This window comes from Lampetra fluviatilis, unplaced genomic scaffold, assembly GCF_964198595.1.
Source record: "Lampetra fluviatilis unplaced genomic scaffold, kcLamFluv1.1 SCAFFOLD_950, whole genome shotgun sequence".
Taxonomy (NCBI): Eukaryota; Metazoa; Chordata; class Hyperoartia; order Petromyzontiformes; family Petromyzontidae; genus Lampetra; species Lampetra fluviatilis.
The window spans coordinates 12,859-25,000 of NW_027620680.1; the positions used below are offsets into that span (position 1 = coordinate 12,859).

At 55.1% G+C, this 12,142-nt stretch overlaps 1 protein-coding gene across 1 annotated transcript in view; it reads left to right on the plus strand.

Moving 5' to 3' along the window:
• Window positions 1-1,091: 1,091 nt before the first annotated feature.
• LOC144954249 (phospholipid-transporting ATPase IG-like) overlaps window positions 1,092-12,142 on the plus strand; it is a gene marked incomplete at its 3' end in the record, with an annotated part of 19,907 nt that continues 8,856 nt past the window's right edge. The window contains exon 1 of the mRNA XM_078884788.1: window positions 1,092-1,097. The remainder of the gene's footprint in view (window positions 1,098-12,142) is intronic.

Below are 12,142 nucleotides of genomic sequence, written 5' to 3' on the forward strand. Positions count from 1 at the left end.
GCTGGCAGCGTAAGTACCGGTGGGGCAGATCCTCCCTGGCACCGTAGGTCGGCCTCGGCAAGGTAAGGTAAAAGGTAAAAAGCAACGAGCCTACCTTTTACCCTACCTTTTACCCTTACCCCATACAAATGACCTGATTACAGGGTAATTACTAGGGAACTAGTACACATGAAAAAGGTTTCTAACGGTAAATGTGAGGTAGGGCGCTTTAGTCATATAGAATACTCTCGATGATTCCAATTTTACACGCTTTCTTTGAACTCACTCTGTCTGTTGTTGTCGTTATTGTTGTTGTTGTCGTCATTGTTGTCGTTGTTGTCGTCGTCGTTGTTGTATCCTCAAATCTTGTAACTCAATTTTAACCCACTTCCTAATGTGGTATCGACTGCAAACTTGGTATACGTATGTCATAATGGTGACAATACTATATTATATCACTAAAAAAATACATATTTTTAAACGATCTTTTGTATATGTTATGTTTCGGCTTGGGTCTAATTGTCCACGCTCAACTGACGTTGGCTGTAATTGGCCACGGCCCCTTACGTTGTGGCAAGCTTCGGGGCCACTTCCTGGAGTCGTGGAGTTCTGCCATTACTAGTACATTTCATAAAAGCGTGTTTTTTAAAAAGTTGTTTTTAAATAATACTCATTAAATGGAGGCCACGGACTGCGCCACGGAGCTTTTAGCGGTAAACAAGGCACCGTATTTACCGGGTAATACTTCACGCTACCTTTACCTTACCGGGTAATTCTTCCGAGCTACCTTTACCCTGTACCCTTTACCTTACCCCTTGACATGTCGACACCTTTACCTTTACCCTTTTACCCGGTAAAAAGGGTGATTTATCTTACCTTGCCGAGGCCTAACCGCAAGATATGCACAAGTCTGTAGAGTGAGTGGGAAAGAGAAAACGGGTGAGAGCGGGAGAGAGCGCGACAAAGAGTGGGAGAGAGAGAGAGTGGGAGAAAGGGAGAGAGAGCGAGAGAGAGAGGGGGGGAGACAGCAGGAGAGAGATACCGGGAGAGAGGGCAATAAATAAACGCGGTAAATAAACGCGGTAAATGACTGCGGCTTGGAGCGTGGCGCGCAGAGGGTGAGCACGGCGGAGTCGCGATCTCGGCCAAGGGCACGCGCGGGGAGACACGGGGAGACGCGGGGGAGACGCGGGGAGACGCGGGGGAGACTGGGGAGACGCGGGGAGACGCGGGGGAGACTGGGGAGACGCGGGGAGACGCTGGGAGATGCGGGGAGACGCTGGGAGATGCGGGGGAGACGTGGGGGAGACGTGGGGAGACCCACAGCCTCCTCCTGCACTCAGCGGGATAGCGGTGGGGGTGAGGGATAGGGGTAGTGGTAGAGGTAGTGCCAGTGGTAGGGGTAGTGGTAGAGGTAATGGTATGGGTAGGGGTAGGGGTAGTGGTAGTGGCAGTGGTAGGGGTAGTGGTAGGGGCTAAGGATAGTGCTGGGGATAGTGGCAGGGGTCAGGAATAGTGGTAGGGATAGTGGCAGGGGTCAGGAATAGTGGTAGGGATAGTAGTAGGGGTTAGGGATAGTGGTGGGGGCTAGGGGTAGTGGTATGGGTAGGGGTAGTGGTACGGGTAGTGGTGGGGGTAGTGGTAGGGCTAGTAGTAGGGGTAGTGGTGGGGGTAGTGATAGGGGTAGTGATACGGGTAGTGGTAGGGGTAGTGGTATGGTTAGGGGTAGTTATAGGGGTAGTGGTAGGGGTAGTGATACGGGTAGTGGTAGGGGTAGTGGTAGGGGTAGGGGTAGTGGTCGGGGTAGTGATAGGGGTAGTGGTACGGGTATGGGTAGTGGTAGGAGTAGTGGTAGGGGTAGTGATAGGGGTAGTGGTAGGGGTAGTGGTAGGGGTAGTAGTAGGGGTAGTGGTGGGGGTAGTGGTAGGGGTAGTGGTAGGGGTAGGGGTAGTGGTCGGGGTAGTGATAGGGGTAGTGGTAGGGGTAGTGGAAGGGGTAGTGGTAGGGGTAGTAGTAGGGGTAGTGGTGGGGGTAGTGATAGGGGTAGTGGTATGGGTATGGGTAGTGGTAGGAGTAGTGGTAGGGGTAGTGATAGGGGTAGTGGTACGGGTAGTGGTGGGGGTAGTGGTGGGAGCTAGGGGTAGTGGTAGGGGTAGTGGTAGGTGTAGTAATAGTAGTAGGGGTAGTGTTGGGAGTAATGGTACGGGTAGTGGTGGGGGTCGAGGTAGGGGTAGTGGTGGGGGTAGTGGTAGGGCTAGTGGTACGGGTAGAGGTGGGGGCTAGGGGTAGTGGTGGGGGTCATGGCTGGTGGCAGCACGTGGCGGCTCACAGCGAGAGCAGGGTGAGCGTGCAGGTAGTAGTAGTAGTCGTCGTAGTGGTGGGGGGGGGGTCAGAGGTCAAGGCAGTGCTCTCGTGTTTATTGTTCACTCGTAGGGCCCCCCCCCTCCAAATTCCATTTGCTACTTCAGCAGCTTCCGTGCCCCCACGTGCCCCCCACGCACGGCAGCGAGGATTGGTGGATCACGCACGGACGGTGCCTCCGAAACGTCGTGATGTTTAAATCCTTTATATTAAGTTCGCTTGCTTGCTTACGACCGTGCAAATCTTTCGGTCGTTTTTTAACCCACTTCCCGTGATCCAATCGAGCTGACATTTTGCACGCAGACTCGTTGTGCGTGACAATTAATGTTCGTGAAATTTTTTTCCAAAATTTTACACTTTTTAGGACAAAAATATTATATGTAATTACCAATAGCTTAATGCTGCAATGCAATCATCTGACCCATAGGTGGCAGCCATCTCAAGCCGGAGGACGAGAGGACTCTAGCCGCCACGCATATAAAGGATTTATAGTGAAAAACTTTGTTTTTACGGGTTATACTTGTTATTTTATTTTTTATTTTACTTTTAATTTTTTTTACCTACGTGACTTTACCGAAAAAACCTAAGAATACGCTGACTTCTAACCGTGGGTGGGTGTCGGGGGGGAGCCGTGCCCCCCCCCCCCTCCCCTCGGCCTCTGGCAGGAGAGGGCATGGAGCCTTGCACCCTCTGCTCACAACGCAATTCATCCCACGTGCTTGTAAAGAGACGTGAGTTTGCTAAATGTGTCCTCGTATATAGGGGTCTGCAGAGCTTGGACGAGTGTTAGTAGTGCCGGCGAAATGAGTGGGTGGGTGGGTAAGTGCGTGGGTGAATGAATGAGCGAGTGAGTGAGTGAATTGGTGAGTAAGTGGATGGGTGTGTGAATGGACGAGCGAGCGAGTGAGTGAGTGAATGGGTAAGTGGGTGGGTGAATGAATGAATGAGCGATTGACTGAGTGAATGGGTGAGTGCGTGAATGTGTGGGTAAGCAGGCGGGTGGGTGGGTGAATGAGCGAGTGAGTGAGTGAATTGGTGAGTAAGTGGTAGGGTGGGTGAATGGATGAGCGAGCGAGTGAGTGAGTGAATGGGTAAGTGGGTGGGTGAGTGAATGAGCGAGTGAGCGAGTGAGTGAATGGGTAAGCGGGTGGGTGAATGAATGAGCGAGTGAGTGAGTGAATTGGTGAGTAAGTGGATGGGTGGGTGAATGGATGAGCGAGCGAGTGAGTGAGTGAATGGGTAAGCAGGTGGGTGAGTGAATGAGCGAGTGAGCGAGTGAGTGAATGGGTAAGTGCGTGGGTGAATGAATGAGCGAGTGAGTGAGTGAATTGGTGAGTAAGTGGATGGGTGGGTGAATGGATGGGCGAGCGAGTGAGTGAGTGAATGGGTAAGTGGGTGGGTGAATGAATGAATGAGCGATTGACTGAGTGAATGGGTGAGTGCGTGAATGTGTGGGTAAGCAGGCGGGTGGGTGGGTGAATGAGCGAGCGAGCGAGTGAATTGGTGAGTAAGTGGATGGGTGGGTGAATGGATGAGCGAGCGAGTGAGTGAGTGAATGGGTAAGCAGGTGGGTGAGTGAATGAGCGAGTGAGCGAGTGAGTGAATGGGTAAGTGCGTGGGTGAATGAATGAGCGAGTGAGTGAGTGAGTGGGTGAGTAAGCGGGTGGATAGCGGGTGAGTGCGTGAATGTGTAGGTAAGCGGGCGGGTGGGTGGGTGAATGAGCGGGCGAGTGAGTGAATGCGATGGGTGGGTGAGCGGGTTGATGGGTGAGTGGGTGAGTGAGCGGGTGCATGGGTGGGTGGGTGAGCGGTTGATGGGTGGGTGGGTGAGCGGGTCGATGGGTGGGTGAGCGGGTAGATGGGTGGGTGAGCGGGTTGACGCGTGGGTGGGTACGGGGGTGGGTGGGTGAGTGGGTTGATGGGTGAGTGGGTGGGTGAGCGGGTGGGTGACCTTGAGTGTGCGGTGTGGGGTGGACGTGCTGGCGCTGGGGCTAACCAGCCGTGTCATTGGGAGCTGTCAGGGACCCCGCGGGCGGGGGAGGGCGGCGTTGGGGGAGGGGGTGAGTGACAGAGCGAATGGGTGGGTGGATGAGTGGGTGGATGGGTGGGTGGGTGAGTGGGTGGTGAGTGGGTGGGTGGGTGAGTGGGTGGTGAGTGAGTCGGTGGGTGGGTGAGTGGGTGGGTGGGTGGGTGGATGGGTGGGTGGGTGGATAGGTGAGTTGGTGGGTGGGTGAGTGGGTAGTGAGTCGGTGGGTGGGCGAGTGGATGGGTGGGTGTGTGAGTGGGTGGGTGGGTGGGTGAGGGGGTGGGTGAGTGTGTGGGTGGGTGGGTGGGTGAGTGAGTGATTGGGTGAGTGGGTCTGTGCGTGGGTGGGTGGTGGAGTGAGTGGGTGGGTGGGTGGGTGAGTGGGCAGAGACGTGGGTGAGTGCGTGGGAGTGTGGGTGGATGGGTGGGTGCATGGGTGGGTGGGTGAGTGGGTGGGTAGGTGAGTGGTTGGGTGGGTGAGTGCGTGGGAGTGTGGGTGGGTGGGTGAGTGGATGGATGGGTGAGTGAGTGGGTGGATGGGTGAGAGGGTGGGTGGGTGAGTGCGTGGGAGTGTGGGTGGGTGGGTGATTGGATGGATGGGTGGGTGAGTTTGTGCATGGATGGGTGAGTGAATGGGTGGATAGGTGAGTGTGTGGGTGGGTGAGTGAGTGGGTGGGTTTTTGGGAAGGTGAGAGAGTGAGTGGGTGGATGGGTGGGTGGATGGGTGAGTGGGTGGATGGGTGAGTGGGTGGATGGGTGGGTGAGTGAGTGGGTGGATGGGTGAGTGGATGGATGGCTGGGTGAGTGGCTGGATGGCTGGGTGAATGGGTGGAGGCGTGGGTGAGTGAGTGGGTGTTTTGGTGGGTGGGTAGATGGATGGGGGAGTGGGCGTATGGGTGGGTAAGTGGGTGGGTGAGTGGGTGGATGGGTTCGTGAGTCGGTGGATGGGTGAGTGGGTGGATGGGTGAGTGGGTGGATGGGTTCGTGAGTAGGTGGATGGGTGAGTGGGTGGATGGATAGGTGGATGGATAGGTGGGTGAGTGGGTGGATGGGTTCGTGAGTAGGTGGATGGGTGAGTGCGTGGGTGGGTGCGTGGGTGGGTGGATGGGTGGGTGAGTTGGTAGATGGGTGAGTGGATGGATGGCTGGGTGAGTGGCTAGATGGCTGGGTGAATGGGTGGAGGCGTGGGTGAGTGAGTGGGTGGGTGGTTTGGTGGGTGGGTGGATGGATGGATGGGTGAGTGGGCGTATGGGTGGGTAAGTGGGTGGATGAGTGGGTGGATGGGTTCGTGAGTAGGTGGAAGGGTGAGTGGGTGGATGGGTGAGTGGGTGGGTGGATGGGTGGGTGGATGGGTGGGTGGGTTGACGGATAGGTGGGTGAGTGGGTGGATGGGTGAGTGGGTGGATGAGTGTGTGGGTGGGTGTGGTGGGTGAGTGGGTGGGTGGGTGCGTGAGTGGATCGGTGAGTGGGTGAGTGGGTGGATCGGTGAGTGAGTGGATTCCATTGCCGGCCTTCATAGGTGCTGCTGCTGCTTGCTGACGGCACTTGCCCCACCAGATTGTTGAGGCTACACGGGGGACCTTTGTCTTTGTGTTGTGTGGGGGGGGGGGGGCTGAGTGCCACCACCACGCTGAGTGGAGACGCCGCGTCAGTAGATGCGGAGCACGCATGGACACAGGTGAGGCGAGCGGGTGAGTTGGTGAGTGGGTGAGTTGGTGAGCGGGTGAGTTGGTGAGCGGGTGGGTTGGTGAGTTGGTCAGTTGGTGAGTGGGTTGGTGAGTTGGTGAGATGGTGAGATGGTGAGTTGGTGATCTCGTGGGATTGGTGTGCGGGTGGTTTGGTGGGCGGGTGAGTTGGTCAGCGGGTGAGTTGGTGAGTGGGTGGGTTGGTGAGTTGATGAGTGGGTGAGTTGGTGAGTGGGTAAGTTGGTGAGCGGGTGAGTGGGTGGGTTGGTGAGCGGGTGAGTTGGGAAGCGGGTGAGTTGGTGAGCGGATGAGTTGGTGAGTGGGTGAGTTGGTGAGAGGGTGGGTTGGTGAGAGGGTGAGTTGGTGAGTTCGTGAGCGGGTGAGTTGGTGAGTGGGTGAGTTGGTGAGCGAGTGAGTTGGTGAGCGGGTGAGTGGTTGAGCGTGTGGGTGAGCGCGTGGGTTGATGGGTGGGTTGGTGGGTGAGCGGGTGGGTAGGTGAGTGGGTTGGTGGGTGAGTGGGTGGGTCGGTGAGTGGGTGGGTAGGTGAGTGGGTTAGTGAGTGGGTTGGTGGGTGAGTGGGTGAGTGGTTGAGCGTGTGGGTGAGCGGGTGGGTTGGTGGGTGAACGGGTGGGTAGGTGAGTGGCTTGGTGGGTGAGCGGGTAGGGGAGTGGGTTGGTGGGTGAGTGGGTGGGTAGGTGAGTGGGTGGGTGGGTGAGTGGGTTGGTGGGTGAGCGGGTGGGTGGGTAGGTGAGTGGGTGGGTAGGTGAGTTAGTAGGTGGGTGAGTGGGTTGGTGGGTGAGTGCGTGGGTGGGTAAGTGAGTGGGTTGGTGGGTGAGTGGGTGGGTGGGTAGGTGAGTGGGTGGGTAGGTGAGTGGGTTGGTGGGTGAGTGGGTGGGTGGGTAAGTGAGTGGGTTGGTGGGTGAGTGGGTGGGTGGGTAGGTGAGTGGGTGGGTAGGTGAGTGAGTAGGTGGGTGAGTGGGTTGGTGGGTGAGTGGGTGGGTGGGTGGGTTGGTGGGTGAGCGGGTGGGTGGGTAGGTGAGTGGGTGGGTAGGTGAGTGGCTTGGTGGGTGAGCGGGTAGGGGAGTGGGTTGGTGGGTGAGTGGGTGGGTAGGTGAGTGGGTGGGTGGGTGGGTGAGTGGGTTGGTGGGTGAGCGGGTGGGTGGGTAGGTGAGTGGGTGGGTAGGTGAGTGAGTAGGTGGGTGAGTGGGTTGGTGGGTGAGTGGGTGGGTGGGTAGGTGAGTGGGTTGGTGGGTGAGTGGGTGGGTGGGTAGGTGAGTGGGCGGGTAGGTGAGTGACTCTCTTTAGGCGAGCAAGCAAGGCTCTCCCTTCATAGGTGTTTAGTTTGTTGTGTTTAGTTTGTTGTTTCCTTTGTTGTTGTTTACTTTGATTTTGTTTACTCTGTTGTCGTGTTTAGTTTGTTGTTGAACTTCCACGCACCTCTGATTAGCGTGGCTGGCTACTCACGGTGCAAACCAACATACCAACATACCAACATACATGTACGTATGTTGGGCAGCACGGTGGCTATGAGATGTTGACTACCTCGCCTGGTATGCAGGAGGTCGTGGGTTCTACCCTGACCCTGACGATGCCTGCTGCTGCTGTATATGTGTGGAGTCTGCGTCTCTCTCTCTCATCATCATCACGGTGGCTATGAGATGTTGATTACCTCGCCTGGTCTACAGGAGGTCGTGGGTTCTACCCTGACCCTGACGATGCCTGCTGCTGCTGTATATGTGTGGAGTCTGCGTCTCTCTCTCTCATCATCATCACGGTGGCTATGAGATGTTGACTACCTCGCCTGATCTACAGGAGGTCGTGGGTTCGATCCCAACTCTGACGATGCCTGCTGCTGCTGTATATTTGGAGTCTGCATCTCTCTCTCTCTGTCATCATCATCACAGTGGCTAGGAGATGTTAACTACCTCGCCTGGTCTGCAGGAGGTCGTGGGTTCTACCCTGACCCTGACGATGCCTGCTGCTGCTGTATATGTGTGGAGTCTGCGTCTCTCTCTCTCATCATCATCACGGTGGCTATGAGATGTTGACTACCTCGCCTGGTCTACAGGAGGTCGTGGGTTCTACCCCGACCCTGACGATGCCTGCTGCTGCTGTATATGTGTGGAGTCTGCGTCTCTCTCTCGTCATCACGGTGGCTATGAGATGTTAACTACCTCGCCTGGTCTACAGGAGGTCGTGCGTTCGATTCCAACCCTGACGATGCCTGCTGCTGCTGTATATTTGGAGTCTGCGTCTCTCTCTCATCATCACGGTGGCTATGAGATGTTAACTACCTCGCCTGGTCTACAGGAGGTCGTGCGTTCGATTCCAACCCTGACGATGCCTACTGCTGCTGTATATTTGGAGTCTGCGTCTCTCTCTCTCTCATCATCACGGTGGCTATGAGATGTTGACTACCTCGCCTGGTCTACAGGAGGTCGTGGGTTCTACCCTGACCCTGACGATGCCTGCTGCTGCTGTATATGTGTGGAGTCTGCGTCTCTCTCTCTCATCATCATCACGGTGGCTATGAGATGTTGACTACCTCGCCTGGTCTACAGGAGATCGTGGGTTCGATCCCAACTCTGACGATGCCTGCTGCTGCTGTATATTTGGAGTCTGCATCTCTCTCTCTCTGTCATCATCATCACAGTGGCTAGGAGATGTTAACTACCTCGCCTGGTCTGCAGGAGGTCGTGGGTTCTACCCTGACCCTGACGATGCCTGCTGCTGCTGTATATGTGTGGAGTCTGCGTCTCTCTCTCTCATCATCATCACGGTGGCTATGAGATGTTGACTACCTCGCCTGGTCTACAGGAGGTCGTGGGTTCGATTCCAACCCTGACGATGCCTGCTGCTGCTGTATATGTGTGGAGTCTGCGTCTCTCTCTCTCATCATCATCACGGTGGCTATGAGATGTTGACTACCTCGCCTGGTCTACAGGAGGTCGTGGGTTCGATTCCAACCCTGACGATGCCTGCTGCTGCTGTATATTTGGAGTCTGCGTCTCTCTCTCATCATCACGGTGGCTATGAGATGTTGACTACCTCGCCTGGTCTACAGGAAGTCGTGGGTTCTACCCCGACCCTGACGATGCCTGCTGCTGCTGTATATCTGTGGAGTCTGCGTCTCTCTCTCTCCGAGGTCGCGTGGATTTTTCTCCCGGGTCCTGCGGGTTTTCCCTCCTCCACATTTAGAATCAAGGTCACCGCCACGCGTTTGGAGAGTGATTTGGCTACTGCTATAAATGTCCATGTGACGACCATGATGATGGTGGTGGTGGTGGTGATGATGGTGATGATGGTGATGATGGTGGTGGTGGTGGTGATGATGGTGGTGGTGATGGTGATGGTGATGATGATGATGGTGATGATGATGGTGATGATGATGGTGATGATGGTGGTGGTGGTGATGATGGTGGTGATGATGATGGTGATGATGGTGATGATGGTGGTGGTGGTGGTGATGATGGTGATGGTGGTGATGGTGGTGGTGGTGGTGATGGTGGTGGTGATGGTGATGATGATGATGGTGATGATGATGGTGATGATGATGGTGATGATGGTGATGGTGGTGATGGTGGTGGTGGTGGTGATGATGGTGGTGGTGATGGTGATGGTGATGATGATGATGGTGATGATGATGGTGATGATGATGGTGATGATGGTGGTGGTGGTGATGATGGTGGTGATGATGATGGTGATGATGGTGATGATGGTGGTGGTGGTGGTGATGATGATGGTGGTGATGATGATGGTGATGATGGTGATGATGGTGGTGGTGGTGATGATGATGGTGATGATGGTGATGGTGGTGATGGTGGTGGTGGTGGTGATGGTGGTGGTGATGGTGATGATGATGATGGTGATGATGATGGTGATGATGATGGTGATGATGGTGGTGGTGGTGATGATGGTGGTGATGATGGTGGTAATGATGGTGGTGATGATGGTGGTGGTGGTGATGGTGGTGGTGGTGGTGATGATGATGGTGATGATGGTGGTGGTGGTGATGATGATGGTGGTGGTGATGGTGGTGGTGGTGATGGTGGTGGTGATGGTGATGATGGTGATGATGGTGATGGTGATGATGATGATGATGGTGGTTATGATGATGATGATGATAGTGATGATGGTGATGATGATGATGGTGATGATGATGATGGTCGTGGTGGTGGTGATGGTGATGATGGTGGTGATGATGGTGATGATGGTGATGATGGTGATGATGGTGATGGTGATGATGGTGGTGATTATGGTGGTGGTGGTGGTGATGGTGATGATGGTGGTGATGATGATGATGGTGGTGGTGATGATGATATCAGCCACTTTGTGGTGGCCTGGGTCACTGCTGAAAATGAGTGTCAGTGGATCCTGACCTGGTAAATATAAAAATTGTAAATTATAAAATCGTAAAGAGTTGCATGCACGGCACACGAGGGGGTGGGTGGCCAGCACCACGCCGGGCCGCCTTAGTTTCTCCCCCAGTGGCGATGTTCACTACACACACAGCACCAAGGTACTCATTTGAGGCTGAGTCGACCTAGGGGAGGCACAGGACCGGTTCAGATAATTGTCACTGGTGGTGTTGGCCGTAAGCGGGGATCGAACTCGGGTCACTGGGTTTGTAGCGTAGCGTAGCGCTAACCACTACACCCACCGCTCCCCACACTCACATACACACACAGAGACACACACGCACACAAAGACACTCGCACACACGCACACACAGACACGTGCCAACTTGCTGTGCTTTAGCCACCCGGCGCTCCGCTCGTTGTTGTGAGCATCGCTCCTCCGCCCTTCGTTGTTGTTGGAGGGCGACTGCCTCCAACTGCGCAGTAGCGTCCTTCACGAGCCTCCTCCACAGAGGCCGATCTTGACACCGCTGGTACCAGTCATCGGCAAGTCCACTCAGCTCCACATCCTCCTGTACCACATCACTCCATCTCTTCTCTAGCCCGTGCCGCGCCCGTTTAGCCCCCTCTATCCGGCCGAACAAAAGCTGTTTAGGCATGCGGTGGCTGGGCATGCGGGCTACATGACCCAGCCAACGCAGCCTTGCCTGCCGGAGGAGCTCACCGATGGGACTTTGCCCAGATCTTTCACGGATTTGTGAGCTCCTCACACAATCCAGCCTGGTTAAACCCAGGATGGATCATAGGCAGGCCAGCCTAAATGTTTCTAACCGACGAGCCAGTCATAAGCACACTGCCCAGGTATGGGAGTTGTGGGGGTGGAGTGTCCGATGGTACAAAATACCCAGGCAGGTGCTTTCTTTTGGTGGGGCTGATGGTAAGGCCCCACCTTTTAGTGGCACGCTCCAGTCTCAGCAGCAGCGTCTCCAACTCTTCCTCTGAATGAGCAGCTATTACCAAATCATCGGCATACGTAACGTGGTTGACCAATAGGGGGCCATCCCTTGAAAGCACCCGGGCATCGATCATCCTCCCATTATATCTGTACCAAATGGAATTCTCCCGGTACAGCTAGTGAAGGCTTCACGAACTACGTGGTCAAAATAGATGTTAAATAATGTGGGAGCCAGAGGACATCCCTGTCGAACCCCAAGGTGTATAGGGAATGGCTCTGAGTCCTGGCCACGTAGTTTTACCCGGGCCCGCTCACCATCATGAAGGTCCTTAATCATCATGAGCAGAGGGTCAGGGACTCCGAAAGCACGAATAACACCCCAGAGCCCAGGCCTACTGATGGTATCATAGGCATTGACCAGGTCAATAAAGCAGAGATGTAGGTCTTGTTGGAATTCCCTATACCTCTACTGTAGCAGACGGACAGAAAATATGGCATCTGTGCAGGACCGCCCTTTCCTGAAACCGCATTGGGGCTCCGCAAGCTTCTCCTCAGCGTGCCTAGCAAGGCGATGTTGAATAATCCTTGCCAAGACCTTCCCGGCACACTGAGGAGTGAGATACCCCTGTAGTTGTTACAGTCTTAAAGAGGAGGACCACCAGGGCATCCTTCCAATCCTGCGGAACCCGTCCAGTGGTCCAAACTGTTGTTATGATGTCATATAGGGCAGTCTGTGCACAAACGCCACCCTACCTCAGCATTTCGCTTGCGAGATCATC